This window comes from Hypanus sabinus, chromosome 26 (assembly GCF_030144855.1).
Source record: "Hypanus sabinus isolate sHypSab1 chromosome 26, sHypSab1.hap1, whole genome shotgun sequence".
NCBI classification, from domain to species: domain Eukaryota; kingdom Metazoa; phylum Chordata; class Chondrichthyes; order Myliobatiformes; family Dasyatidae; genus Hypanus; species Hypanus sabinus.
This window is the reverse complement of record NC_082731.1, coordinates 18,558,682-18,573,396: the sequence shown is the minus strand read 5'-3', so window position 1 is coordinate 18,573,396 and position 14,715 is coordinate 18,558,682. Positions and strand designations below refer to the sequence as shown.

At 52.6% G+C, this 14,715-nt stretch overlaps 1 protein-coding gene across 33 annotated transcripts in view; it reads right to left on the bottom strand.

The window, feature by feature from the left end:
- LOC132381858 (von Willebrand factor A domain-containing protein 5A-like) overlaps positions 1-12,186 on the bottom strand; it is a 59,368-nt gene extending 47,182 nt beyond the window's left edge. For 31 of the 33 annotated variants that reach the window (XM_059951513.1, XM_059951516.1, XM_059951527.1 and 28 more), the window contains exon 1: positions 880-1,032. The gene's annotated coding sequence lies outside the window, so the exon portion shown is untranslated. Of the gene's footprint in view, positions 1-879; positions 1,033-12,016 lie in introns of those variants that run through there. The other 2 variants (XM_059951509.1, XM_059951543.1) reach the window with 2 other exon arrangements.
- Between the last annotated feature and the right edge of the window lie 2,529 nt (positions 12,187-14,715).

The following is a 14,715-nucleotide window of genomic DNA, read 5'->3' as shown; positions in this document are numbered from 1 at the left end:
AGGGTAGTGTGGGTTTAGTACTTTATTTTCAAAGAATATATGGATCGACACAACATCGAGAGCTGAAGGGCCTGTACTGTGCTGTTGTATTCTAGTGTTCTACATTCACCTCTCCACAGCAGTACGGGCTCCCAGGCAGGTATCGGGGGTGGGGGTGGGGGGCACACGGAGGAAGTCTGATTCAGGTAGGATGCAGAGAGGTGATCACATTCAGGAGAAAGCCAGATGGCCGGGGATTTTTACTAGCGGCAGCGTTTGAGGCGGCAAACGTTAAGAGAAATTTCAACAGGGGAAGGACTAGGAGGGTAATGGGCCAAACACAGGCAACAGGGAGTAGCAGGGAGGATTCCACGGTCAGCATGGACCAGTTGGGCCGAGTGGCCTGTTTCCATGCTCTGTGGCTGCACCACAGGTGTACTGATGGACAGAGGGACCTCAGGATCTGAGTCCTCAGCTCCCTGAAAGTGCTGATGCCCAGTTTATTATTGTCACATGTACCGAGATTCTGTGAAAAGTTTGCCCTGCAAACAGATCAGATGAATAGGCTGTGCACTGGGGGAGAGCCAGGTAAACGAACTGCACTTCTTTCCTCTCTCTCCCCTCCCCCCACACACTCCTTTCCCTGTCTCCCCCTCACTCTATCCCCCTTCTTCACTCTCCCTGTCTGTCCTCTCTCCATCCCAATCTCTTCTTCCTCCCATTCCACTTCCCTCCCACTTCCCCCCTCTCCCACCCCACTTTCCCCCCTCTCCCCCTCCCACTTCCCCCGTAACCCTGGGAATCTCCCCTCACCCTGGCAATGACACTGTTCCGGGAATCTCAGACTGATTTGGCAAGTCCCAGACAGCGAGAGAGTTCGCTGTGTTAACAGGTGTTTACCTCCGCTTTGCTGCGCGATTCCTGCTCTCCGCTCGGCAGTTTGTCCGCACGGTTCACGGTAGAAATGTCCGCCTCTCCCCGCCGGTTCGAGCTCCTCACCCGCTGTCACGGCAGAGAGCGTCTCTGAACTCGGGCACAGAAAAATCAGCGACACTTCCTGATTCCAGCCGCTGGCGCGTCCAGGTCAGCCGTTCACGGGGCGGAGTCGTGCGCGTCCAGGTCAGCTGTTCACGAGGCGGAGTCGGGCGCGTCCAGGTCAGCCGTTCACGAGGCGGAGTCGTGCGCGTCCAGGTCAGCCGTTCACGAGGCGGAGTCGGGCACGTCCAGGTCAGCCGTTCACGAGGCGGAGTCGTGCGCGTCCAGGTCAGCCGTTCACGAGGCGGAGTCGGGCGCGTCCAGGTCAGCCGTTCACGAGGCGGAGTCGGGCGCGTCCAGGTCAGCCGTTCACGAGGCGGAGTCGGGCACGTCCAGGTCAGCCGTTCACGAGGCGGAGTCGTGCGCGTCCAGGTCAGCCGTTCACGAGGCGGAGTCGGGCGCGTCAGAGCAGCGAGTGAGGCCCTTCGGCCCAACATTCGCAATCCGGTTTATTATCACAAACTTTAATAACCTGAAATTTGTCATTTTGTGCGGCAGTACAGGGCAAAGATATAAAACTACTGTAAACTCACAAAACTAAATTTCAAAGTAAATGTGTTACCAACGTACATATAATGTAACCGTATACAACCAATTCACTCGGGTTTGCCGATTGAGCAGAAAGGGCGGGGACTTGCGGCGGCTTTGGAGCTTTGAGCAGCGGCCGGCTGGAGAGATGAGAGGCCCGAGAAACGTACTTCACTCTGGTTTGCTGAAAGGCAAGGGCACAGGAACCAGAGCGCCAGAACAATTAGTGGAGACAGATGTTGGTAAGATCTCAGACAAAGTCGCGAATCAAAAGGTTGAGCACTGGGCGACCAGTGTCCTGAGCTGCGGATATTTCAATTCAAGAAGTATTGGAGCGGTAGGTGAGCTCAGGGTATGGAGCAACTCGTGGAATTATGGTATTGTAGCCATGGGTGAGACTTGGTTACAGGAGGCACAGGACTGTCAGCTCAGTATTCCGGAATTCCTTTGTTTTAGAAGTGACAGAGCGGGAGGGGTTAAAGGAGGAGGGGTTGGGTTACTAGTCTGGGAAAATGTCACAGCAGTGCTCAGTCAAGATAGACGGGAGAACTTGTCGAGTGAGTTTAAATGGGTGGAACTGAGAAATAAGAAAGGTGAGACTGTAGCGGTGTGCTACAAACAGCGCTAAAATTACGACACGGAGTCGGTAACTGCAGTCGAAGGAAAAACTTTATTCGAAAACTTCAGCCTCACTTTTAAGCCTCTGTCAACCGGCCCCCCATGGCGAAGAGGCTCCAAAGCTCTGTGCTCGCAAACCCCCGTAGGCTATCTAATTGTGAGTCGGTTCGCATACGCTAGGAAATGAGCCGCCACATAGCCGCACGGTCTCCAGCCCCCCGTCGCTTTGGGCACCATGTGCAGGGGGGAAGCCCAGGGGCTGTCGGACCGCCGGATGATCCCCAATTCCTCCATTCTCTGGAACTCCTCCTTCGCCAGTCGGAGCTTGTCCGGGGGAAGCCGCCGAGCACGGGCATGGAGGGGTGGTCCCTGTGTCGGGATGTGGTGCTGTACGCCGTGCCTGGGCATGGCTGCTGTGAACTGCGGTGCCAGAACCGATGGGAACTCCGCCAGGACCCTGGTGAAGTCGTTGTCGGACAGCGTGATGGAGCCGAGGTGAGGGGCTGGCAACTGGGCCGCGCCCAGGGAGAACGTCTGAAAGGTCTCGGCGTGTACCAGTCTCTTCCTGGGCAGGTCAACCAGCAGGCTGTGAGCTCGCAAAAAATCCGCACCCAGAAGCGGTTGGGCTACGGCGGCCAGTGTGAAGTCCCACGTGAACTGGCTGGGGCCGAACTGTAGCTGCACCTGACGGGTGCCATAGGTCCTTACTGTGCTGCCATTCACGGCCCTCAGGGGGGGACCCGGTGCCCTGCTGCGAGTGTCGTAACTTGTCGGAGGTAAAACGCTGACCTCAGCCCCAGTATCGACCAAAAAGCGGCGTCCCGACCTGCTATCCCACACATACAGGAGGCTATCCCGATGGCCAGCCGCCGTAGCCATCAGCGGCGGCTGGCCCTGGCGTTTCCCGGGAACTTGCAGGGCGGGCGGCAACGGCGGGCTTCTGCGCCCCACCGCTGGTGGTAGAAGCACCAGTGGTCATTGGGCCGGGGGTTAGTGGGCTCTGCGGCCGGGCCTGGACTGGTTTGCTGCCGGGAGCGTGGCTGGGTGATCTGTGCGATGGACGCCCCGCTCACCTTTTTGGCGTTCCACAGCAAGTCCGCCCGGGCTGCCACCTTCCGGGGGTCACTGAAATCCGCGTCGGACAGCAGCAGGCATATGTCCTCGGGCAGCTGCTCCAGGAATGCCTGCTCAAACATGAGGCCTGTGTGTCCCTCGGCCAGAGACAACATCTCGTTCATTAAAGCCGATGGAGGTCTGTCGCCCAAGCCATCCAGGTGCAGTAAACGGGCAGCCCGCTCGCGCCGTGAGAGTCCGAAAATCCTGAGGAGCAGGGCTTTGAATTCCGTGTACTTGCCGTCTGCCGGGGGCGACTGTACGAACTCCGCGACCTGGGCAGCTGTGTCCTGGTCGAGGGAGCCCACCACGTAGTAGTAGCGGGTGTCTTCTGAGGTGATCCGGCGAACGTGGAATTGGGCTTCGGCTTGCTGGAACCATAGGTCCGGGCGCTGTGTCCAGAAACCCGGCAGTTTCAACGAAACCGCATGAACAGAGGCGGCGTCGGTCATTTCTGGTCCAAAAATCGTTTGGACCGTCGGGGTCACCAATTGTAGCGGTGTGCTACAAACAGCGCTAAAATTACGACACGGAGTCGGTAACTGCAGTCGAAGGAAAAACTTTATTCGAAAACTTCAGCCTCACTTTTAAGCCTCTGTCAACCGGCCCCCCATGGCGAAGAGGCTCCAAAGCTCTGTGCTCGCAAACCCCCGTAGGCTATCTAATTGTGAGTCGGTTCGCATACGCTAGGAAATGAGCCGCCACAAGACCACATTAATGGGGCTGTACTATAAGCCACAAATCTGCCCTAGGAATGCAGAGGAACCAATTTGCTGAGAGGTTGCAGACTGTAGGTGGAAACATAAGGTTGTTGTTGTCGGTGATTTTAACTCCCCGCATACTGACTGGGACACCCACACTGTAAAAGGACTGGATGGGATCGAGTTTGTCAAACGTGTTCAGGAAAGTTTCCTTAATCAGCACGCAGAAGTCCCAGGGAGAGAGAGTGTGACGCTGGATCTGCTATTAGGGAATGAGACAGGACAGGTGATAGGAGTTTGTGTAGGGGAACACTGGTTCAGTGACCACAATGCCATTGGTTTCAAAGTAAATTTGCAAAAAGACAGGTCTGGTCCACAGGTTGAAATTCTACATTGGCAAAAGGCCAATTTTAATGTTACCAGAATTTAAATGGCAAGTGTGGATTGAGATGGGCTGTTTTCTAGCAAAGCTGTGCTGGGTAAGTGGGAGGCCCTCAAAAGTGAAACTTTGAGAGGACAAAGTTTGTAGGTGCTAGCCAGGATAAAAGGTAAAGATAACAAGTGTAGGGAATGTTAGTTATCATGAAGTATTGAGGCCCTGGTTAGGAAAAAGGGAAGTGCAGGTAGGAACGAATGAGGTGCTTATGGAGTTTAACAAATGCAAGAGAACACTTAAGAGGGAAATCAGGAAGATCTGAATGATAATCCATGCACGGAGCCAAAAGAGCTGGGGGAGATCTTCACTAATTGTTTTTGTATCTGTATTTACCCAGGAGAGGGGCACAGAGTCGATAGAAGTGAGGAAAAGTGGCATCAACTTCATAGACACCGTACAGATTACAGAGGAGAGTGTTGGCTGTTCTGAGGCAAATCAGGGTGGATAAATCCCCAGGTGTTCACCCAGCCCCTAAGAAATGCACTAAACATTAACCAGAAATTACCAGGAAAGTGGATGGAGACAAGGCAGTGGATGTTGTCTCGATGGACTTTAGCAAGGCATTTCACCAGGACCCGCATGGGAGGTTGGTCAAGAAGCTTGAGTCTCTTGGTATTCAAGATGCGATAGTAAACTGGATTAGACATTGGCTTTGTAGGAGAAGACAGAGAGTGTCTATAGATGGTTGTCTCTCTGACTGGAGGCTGAGACTCGTGGTGTGCCACAGGGATTAGTTCTGGGTCCATTGGTGTTTGTCATCGATATCAGTGATCTGGATGATAATGCGGTTAACTGGATTAGCAAATTTGTGGATGACACCAAGATTGGGGGTGTAGTGGACAGTGAGGAGGGCCATCATGGCCTGCAGAGGGATCTGCATCAGCTGTAAAAGTGGACTGACAAATGGCAGATGGAATTTCATGCGGAAAACTGCATGTGGTGGCACTTCGATAGGACCAACTAGGGTAGGCCTCACACATTGAACCAGAGGGGCACTCAGGACTCTGGCAGAACAAAGGAACTGGGAATACAGGTCCATGATTTGTTGAAAGTGGTGTCTGGTAGAGTGGGCTGTAAAGGAAGCTTTTGGCACAATGGCCTGGGTAAATCAAAGTACTGGGTTCAGGAGATGGGATGTTATGTGGAAGTTGTACAAGTCATTGGTGAGGCCTAGTTTGGAGCACTGTGTACAGTTTTGGTCACCGACCTACAGAAAAGATGTAAACAAGGTTGAAAGAGGACAGAGAAAATTTACAAGGTTGCTGCCAGGTCTGGAGGACCGGAGTTGTGAGGGAAGATTGAATAGGTTAGGAATTTATTCCTTTGAAAGTAGAAGATTGAAGGGAGATTTGATAGAGGTATACAATATTATGAAGGGGATAGACAGGGTAAATGCAAGCAGGCATTTTCCACTGAGGCTGGGTGAGACTCCAGCCAGAGGTCGTGGATTAAGGGTGAAAGGTGAACATGAGCGGGAACTCCTTCACGCAGAGGGTTGTGAGAGTGTGGAACGAGCTGCCGGCACAAGTGCTGCACCAGAGCTCGGTTTTAACATTGAAGCAAAGTTTGGATAGATACATGAATGGGAAGGGTATAAAACAGGTCAATGGGAGTCGGCAGCTTAACCGGTTTCAGCATGAACTAGATGGGCCAAAGGGCCTGTTTCTGTGCTGTACTTTCCTGGACTCTAACCCTGAGATTCATTTTCTTACGGCCATACTCAATAAATCCAATAACCAGGGTGGGGTCAATGAAGCACCCCACCAACAGGGCGGACAACCAGCGTCCTGAGGAAGGGTCTCGGCCTGAAGCACCAACTGTTCCTCTTTTCCCTGACGTGCTGAGTCCTCCAGCGTTCCGCGTGTGTTGCTCTGGATTTCCATCATCTGCGGATTGTCTCGTGTTTGAGACGACCAGTGTGCAGAAGACAAACTGCAAATACGGAAAGAAAGAAGAGGGGAATGACAATAATGACATTCGGCATAAAGAGAGGCGCAATAGAGCTGGAAGCACACAGAGCAGAGCAGCGGGATGCAACACAGCCGCTGGGTGGATAGGAAACGGGCAAGTACCCGGGATATCATCAAGTAAAGGAAATGGATCACAAGGTGATAACAGGGAAACTTCTGACAGAATTTACTTCAAGGCTTAACAAACTCTTCCAGACAAAGGCAACAAACACTTCCATTATAGCCCATACTAACGTATTCTTTTGGCATCGTACTTTGATCCGAAACTGATTGGGAAATATTAAGGAGAAAAATAACAACTGAAATGAGAAATTTTAGAACACACTCTGTACACGCGAACACACGTAGATTAACGACAGAAGGAGGAAGAGGAATAACAGAGGTTAAAAATTTACACAATCGCCAGGTAAATCTTCCAAGGGTATGTTTTCATCAACAAAAACTGCATTCAGCACTCCATGCCAGAATATTCAACTCTGACAAGAATCGCGGATCACCGCGCTTAAGAGCACAAGACAATAAGACGTAGGAGCAGAATGAGGACATTCAGTCCATCGAGTCTGCTCCCAGACGTGGCTGATCCTTTTGTTACCCCTCCTCAGCCCCACTCCCTGGCCTTCTCCCCGTAACCTTCGACGCCGTGGCCAATGGAGGAGCTACCAAACTCTGCCTTAAATACACCCGGTGGCCTGGCCGCCACACCACCCTCTTTTAAAGAAAATTCTCCACTTCCGTTTTAAACGAACGCCAACACCACTCGTCAATGGCAGCCAAACCAGAAAAGGATCCTTTTATTCCCACTCACTGCCCCCTCCCAATCAGCCAATGCTCTAACCGTGCTAGTAACATTCCTGTAATACCACGGGGTATTAACAATCACTCTTAACGAGTTACAGTTGTGGGGGCTACGTTCGGGATTGATCCCGTTGGATGCCGTGTGATTATCCTGAACAATGAACCAGTGGGCAAGCTCCGCCTATTCTCTGGAATAACGCCCCCCCCCCCCCCCAAAGGGGCTTGGGCGGAGCGGACCTCGCCGTTGTTGGACGAGTGACAGAGCTCTGATGACGTACAGCAACAGGGATTGGTTGATAGTTTGAGTGGGCGGGCCACTGACGTTGTGAGAGCTGTCAGGTTGAAATCTCCCGTCGCGACCGGCGTCAGTTACCTGCAAACACTGGACAAGGCTTTTGGCCCGACTGGAATCCCAAAGGAGCTCATGCTGGGGTTTCAGAACATGCGTCAGGAGAAGGGGGAGCAGACCCGCTGCCTGAGATTTTACAGGCAGGTCATCCTGCCAATGTACGTGCGAGGGTTCTCTTTCCACCGACAGGGACTCTGCACAGAATGGGGAACTGACACACAAACATAGCAAATGGTTAGATTTGCGCAGTAAGCCGTATAATTTGCAAACTGCCACGTGTATTTTGTAATTGTGGGCGACCCTGTCCTTCCCTCAGCATTTTTTTGCGTTTGCCCTCCGGCGTTGTTGGGTATTTAATTAATCCTACCCCCAATATGATTATTACCACTACTTCCCTCATGTCAGTCCTTTATCGAGTATATACATTTTGTTAATAATCACAGTCACGAAATACATACTATACGAGCTACGGGTTAGATGCTTTTCTGTCTCTTGACAACATTCTGTTCTTGGTTCTCAGCGCCGTTCCCCTCTCTCGGCCACTTGTTCAGCATTTCTTTCATCCTGGTCTCGGTGCAACTTGTACCCGGTGGCATGTATCCAGTCAGGTTTCTCCTTCACCTTAACGGCTGTACGGGTCGGCAGCACTGGGTAGGGGCCTCTCCACCCGGGACAGAAAGAATCTTTGTTCATCGATCTCACAGATATTTTGTGTCTCGGCTTAAACGGATGCGTGTTACCCTCAGTTAAAGGTGCCTGGGCTCACCGGACCCTCCCATACAATTTTCCTGCCTCCTGACACAACGTTTGTGTGTATTTCAGTGTCTTCTCGTCATTCCATATTAGCGCCATACAATTGTACATTCCGTACAAACTTGTCCACAAAGCCATCAATTCCAGCATCCGAATCACTGACAAAAAACGTGAAAAGAAGTGGTGCCGACACCAACCCCTGCGGAGCACCAGGAGACCCCAGAAAAGTAAGGAACACGGGATGCAAGGGGACATTGCTTTGTGGATCCAGAACTGTCTTACCCACAGAAGGCAAAGAGTGGTGGAGACGGGTCATATTCTGCATGGAGGCCGGTGACCAGTGGAGTGCCTCAGGGATCTGTTCTGGGACCCCTACTCTTCTTGAATTTTATACATGACCCGGATGAGGAAGTGGAGGGATGGGTTAGTAAATTTGCTGATGAAAGGTTGGAGGTGTTGTGGATAGTGTGGAGGGCTGTCAGAGGTTACAGCGGGACATTTATAGGATGCAAAACTGGGCTGAGAAGTGGCAGATGGAATTCAACCCAGATAGGTGTGAGGTGGTTCATTTTGGTGGGTCAAATATGATGGCAGAATATAGCATTAATGGTAAGACTCTCGGCAGTGTGGAGGATCAGAGGGATCTTGGGGTCCGAGTCCATAGGACACTCAAAGCTGCTACGCAGGTTGACTGAACTCCCTGCCACCACCCAGGACTCATCACAAACACAGCCCCCGCAGTGTTATACGGTTTACTTTTCACTTGTGTCCAGAATGCACCTTGTTATTGGTTAATTTGTTTCTGGTAATGTTACCTTTGGTGTTGTGTGTGAGTGATATACTCTGCATTGTGCACTCTGGCCCAGAGGAACGCCGTTCCGTTTGGCGGTACCTATATCCACATTTGAAAAAACTGGACTTGTCACAGGTAACCAGGGTGGTGAAGGCGTTTCCCACGCCATCCTTCACCGCAATCAGGTTTCAAACCACCGGCAGGTGTCGTGAAATCTGTTCACTTTGCGGCAGCAGTACAGCGGGAGTGCAGAAACAAAACGGTGATTTACAGTAAATAGTTAAATTAAATAAGCAATAGACAATAGACAATAGACAGTGGGTGCAGGAGTAGGCCATTCGGCCCTTCTAGCCAGCACCGCCATTCACTGTGATCATGGCTGATCGTACACAGTCAGTACCCTGTTCCTGCCCTCTCCCCATATCCCTTGACCCCGCTATCTATAAGAGCTCTATCTAACTCTCTCCTGAATCCATCCAGAGACTTGGCCTCCACTGCCTTCTAGGGCAGAGCATTCCACATATCCACCACTCTCCGGGTGAAAATTTTTTTCCGCATCTCTGTTCTAAATGGCCTACCCCATATTCTTAAACTGTGGCCTCTAGTTCTGGACTCCCCCATCAGCGGGAACATGCTCCCTGCCTCCAGCGTGTCCAATCCCTTAATAATCTCATATGTTTCAATCAGATCCCCTCTCATCCTTCTAAATTCCAGTGTATACAAGCCCAGTCGCTCCAATCTTTCAACATATGACAGTCCCGCCATTCCGGGAATTAACCTTGTGAACCTACACTGCACACCCTCAATAGCAAGGAACTCCTTCCTCAAATTTGGAGACCAAAACTGCACACAATACTCCAGGTGGGGTCTCACCAGGGCCCTGTACAGCTGCAGAAGGACCACTTTACTCCTATACTCAATTCCTCTTGTTATAAAAGCCAGCATGCCATTAGCTTTCTTCACTGCCTGCTGAACCTGCATGCTTGCTTTCATTGACTGATGAACAAGAACACCTAGATCTCGTTGTACTCCCCTTTTCCTAACTTGAGACCATTCAGATAGCAATCTGCCTTCCTGTTCTTGCCAACAAAGTGGATAACCTCACATTTATCTACATTAAACTGCATCTGCCATGCATTTGCCCACTGTCCCAACCTGTCCAAGTCACCCTGCATTCTCATAACATCCTCCTGACATTTCACGCTGCCACCCAGCTTTGTGTCATCAGCAAATTTCCTAATGTTACTTTTAATCCCTTCATCTTAATCATTAATGTATATTGTAAACAGCTGCGGTCCCAGCACCAAACCTTGCGGTACCCCACTGGTCACAGCCTGCCATTCCGAAAGGGACCCGTTAATCGCTACTCTTTGTTTCCTGTCAGCCAGCCAATTCTCAATCCATGTCAGTACTCTGCCCCAATACCATGTGCCCTGATTTTGCCCACTAAGCAGTGCAAAACAAATTAAAAATCGGTCAGGGCACTGAATGTAGGAGCCGGGACGGGTGCAGCTGTTGGTCAGGCTGCACTTGGAGGACTTTTGTCCAGTTTGGGTCACCGTGTCTGGGAGAGATGCGCTTAAACTCGAAAGAGAACAGAAAACATTGAGGAGATTGTTGCCAGGACGAGAGGGTCTGACGGATCGGTCTTTATTCCCCGGAACGTAGAGTGAGGGGCGACCTCACAGAAAAGTTTAAAATTCTAAGGGGGCACAGATAAGGTGGGCAGTAATAGGCGGGGAGTCCAAAACTAGGGGGCAGAGACTTAAGGTGGAGAGAGTCCAGAGGAGGTGCGCAAAGATGATTCTGGGAATGAAGGGGTTAACATATGAGGAGCGTTTGGCAGCTTTGGGCCTGGACTCGCTGGAATTTAGAAGAATGCGTAGGTGGGGTGGGGGTGGGGGGAGATATGATTGAAACCTACTGGATATTGAAAGGACTGGATTGGGTGGATATGGAGAGGGTGTTTCCTATGGTAGGGGTATCCAGAGCTACAGGGCACAAACTCAAAATCGAGGGTCTATCTTTCAGCACAGAGGTAAGGGGGACTTGTTTAAGCAAGAGAGGAGTGAACGTTTCCTGAACGGTCAGGGCATCAATGGATATGGCAAGAAGGCAGGTGTATGGGGTTGCGTGCAATCCGGGATCAGCCATGAAGAAACGGTGGACAGAATCGATGGGCTGAATGGCCTAGTTCTGCTCCTGTGTCTTACGGTCTCTATGGACAGGAGAATGATTTAAAAAGGACCCGATGGAACTTGGAGAAGCAGAGGATGATCAGTCTGCCAGAAGAAGTGGCTGAGGCAGGAACAAACATGTAATTAAACATTAACCCTGTTCCCCTCACTGTCCCTCAGCAATCCTCTACCCCCAGTGACCTATAGTGCCTCTCTCCCCCAGCGCCCTGTGTCACTGACTGTATCCCCACTGATAACCCAGCTCCCTCACACCGTCCCTCAGTGACCCCTCTCCCCCAGCACCCTGTCACTGACTGTATCCCCCCTGACGATAACCCAGCTCCCTCAAACTGTCCCTCAGTGACCCCTCTCCCCCAGCGTCCTGTGTCACTGACTGTATCCCCACTGACGATAACCCAGCTCCCTCAAACTGTCCCTCAGTGACCCCTCTCCCCCAGCGCCCTGTCACTGACTGTATCCCCCCGACGATAACCCAGCTCCCTCAAACTGTCCCTCAGTGACCCCTCTCCCCCAGCACCCTGTGTCACTGACTGTATCCCCACGGAGGACAATCCCGCTCCCTCACACCGTCCCTCAGTGACCCCTCTCCCCCAGCACCCTGTGTCACTGACTGTATCCCCACGGAAGACAATCCCGCTCCCTCACACTGAGGCGCCGTCACTCCTTCCTCCACCTCCACCTCCCGAAACCCCAGAGCAGGTGAACCACGTGCTCCAGACCTTCTCACAAGGTTAAACCGCAGCCTTACCCGCGTTCCAGCAACTTCCATTGCGGGTGGGCCTTGTTTTCTCGCCCGTTCCGTCAGCACAGCTGTGGAAGGCGATAAATATAGCAGCATTGCTAATCCGGAGGCTGCCTCCGCGGGAACCACGTCCCTCAGTCACCGGACGTCTGACGTGTCCTGGGATCTGACGCACTGAGAGCGGCTGCGAGACTCCCTTCCTTTCTCTGAGCGGAGCCTCACACCGTCCGCACTGTCAGCCGGGTCAAAGTGCCCGGGGATGTCGTGTCGGCAATGCAGGGTGGATTACACACAGCAGCTCAATGCATCTGCCGTCGGTTACAGGCACACCTGGGGGCAGGGTCAGACACAGAGGATGTCCCCCCACCGTCCCATCGCACACTCCCAGGGACAGGGTCACACACAGGGTGAGGCTCCCTCACCACCGTCCCATCCCACACTCCCAGGGACAGGGTCAGACACAGGGTGAGGCTCCCTCCACACCGTCCCGTCACACACTCCCGGGGACAGGGTCAGACACAGGGTGAGGCTCCCTCCACACCGTCCCGTCACACACTCCCAGGGACAGGGTCAGACACAGGGTGAGGCTCCCTCCACACCGTCCCGTCACACACTCCCAGGGACAGGGGCTTCCCAGCCACATGCCACTTCTGCGGGCTGGAGGAGACCGTGTACCACATGTACATGGAGTGTGTGAGGCTGCAGCCTCTTTTTGCATATTTGCGTGGGCTGCTTCTCGCCTTCTGGCTGCATTTTAGTCCCACCCTGTTTATATATGGTCATCCAGTAAGGAAGGGGGCATGGAGGGATGAGGATGTCCTAGTCAACTTGCTCCTGGGGCTGGCGAAATCCGCCATCCGAGGGTCTTGGAAACGGGTGGCGGGAGGATCTCCCCGGGCAGACTGCCTGGCAATGTTTAGAGGGTATGTTCGTGCTCGGGTAACTATTGAAAAGGAACACGCGCAGTCCACAGCAGCCTTGGAGGAGTTTCGAGACCGTTGGGCTCCGCGGGGTGTAAATGCCATCGTGGATAGGGATGGCAACATTCTGGTGTAATGTCTATTGTCTGTTTGTAGTGCAGTAATTGTGTTTGCCACTGTTTTGTATATATTGTATAGCACCGAAATTTGTAATAAAGGATTTTGTAATAAAAAAAAGGGGACAGGGTCAGACACAGGGTGAGGCTCCCTCCACACCATCCCGTCACACACTCCCAGGGACAGCATCAGACACAGGGTGAGTCTCCCTCCACACCGTCCCGTCACACTCTCCCAGGGACAGGGTCAGACACAGGGTGAGGCTCCCTCCACACCGTCCCGTCACACACTCCCAGGGACAGGGTCAGACAGGGTGAGGCTCCCTCCACACCGTCCCATCACACACTCCCAGGGATAGGGTCAGACACAGGGTGAGGCTCCCTCCACACCGTCCCATCACACACTCCCAGGGACAGGGTCAGACACAGAGTGAGGCTCCCTCCACACCATCCCGTCACACACTCCCAGGGACAGGGTCAGACACAGGGTGAGGCTCCCTCCACACCGTCCCGTCACACACTCCCAGGGATAGGGTCAGACACAGGGTGAGGCTCCCCCCCCACCGTCCCATCGCACACTCCCAGGGACAGGGTCAGACACAGGGTGAGGCTCCCTCACCACCGTCCCATCACACACTCTCACGGGGTCGAGGAGTTACTGAACTGGTAAAGAGGGCGGATGGCCAGTGTCTGTGCTGTGACCACTCTACCAGCTTCTGGTACCAGTAACTGGGAGACAGCCAAACTTATAGTGGTGGTCCTGTGGTCAGAGGCACGGAATCCGTGCTGTAATTGTTATACTGGATGGATCGAAGCACTCATTTCTGGTCACAGTGAAGGGCACACGGATGTATTTGGGGACAGAGGGACACATGTGGCATTGCCTGCCTCACATCGTGTCTGAGGGGCAGGGAGAGCGAGGGTCACCATCGACGTCACTGGACACCTCTGCTTTCGGAGAAGTTTGCACAGATTCAGCACATCAGCAAATCCTTTCACAGACATTGCTAGAGGCATGGAAACACCAAAGCTCAGGACTGGAGCGTCCACATAAAGTGGTGGAGACAACCCAGCCCATCACAGGTAAAGCCCTCCCCACCATTGAGTGCATTGACCAGGAGCGCTGGCACAGGAAAGCAGTGTCCGTCAGCAAGTAACCATCGTCCAGGTCGTGATCTCTTCCCACGAATTCCATCAGGCAGGATGTACTTGAGCGCTATAGTCCCACACCACCAGGTTCAGCAACAGTTATTACCCCTCAGCCATCAGGCTCCTGAACCAGTGTGGATAACTTCACTCACCCCAACACTGACCCAATTCCACACCTACACCACCAGGTTCAGCAACAGTTATTACCCCTCAGCCATCAGGCTCCTGAACCAGTGTGGATAACTTCACTCACCCCAACTCTGACCCAATTCCACACCTACACCACCAGGTTCAGCAACAGTTATTACCCCTCAGCCATCAGGCTCCTGAACCAGTGTGGATAACTTCACTCACCCCAACTCTGACCCAATTCCACATCTACACATCCAGGTTCAGCAACAGTTATTACCCCTCAGCCATCAGGCTCCTGAACCAGTGTAGATAACTTCACTCACCCCAACACTGAACTGATTCCACACATCAGGCTCCTGAACCAGTGTGGATAACTTCACTCACCCCA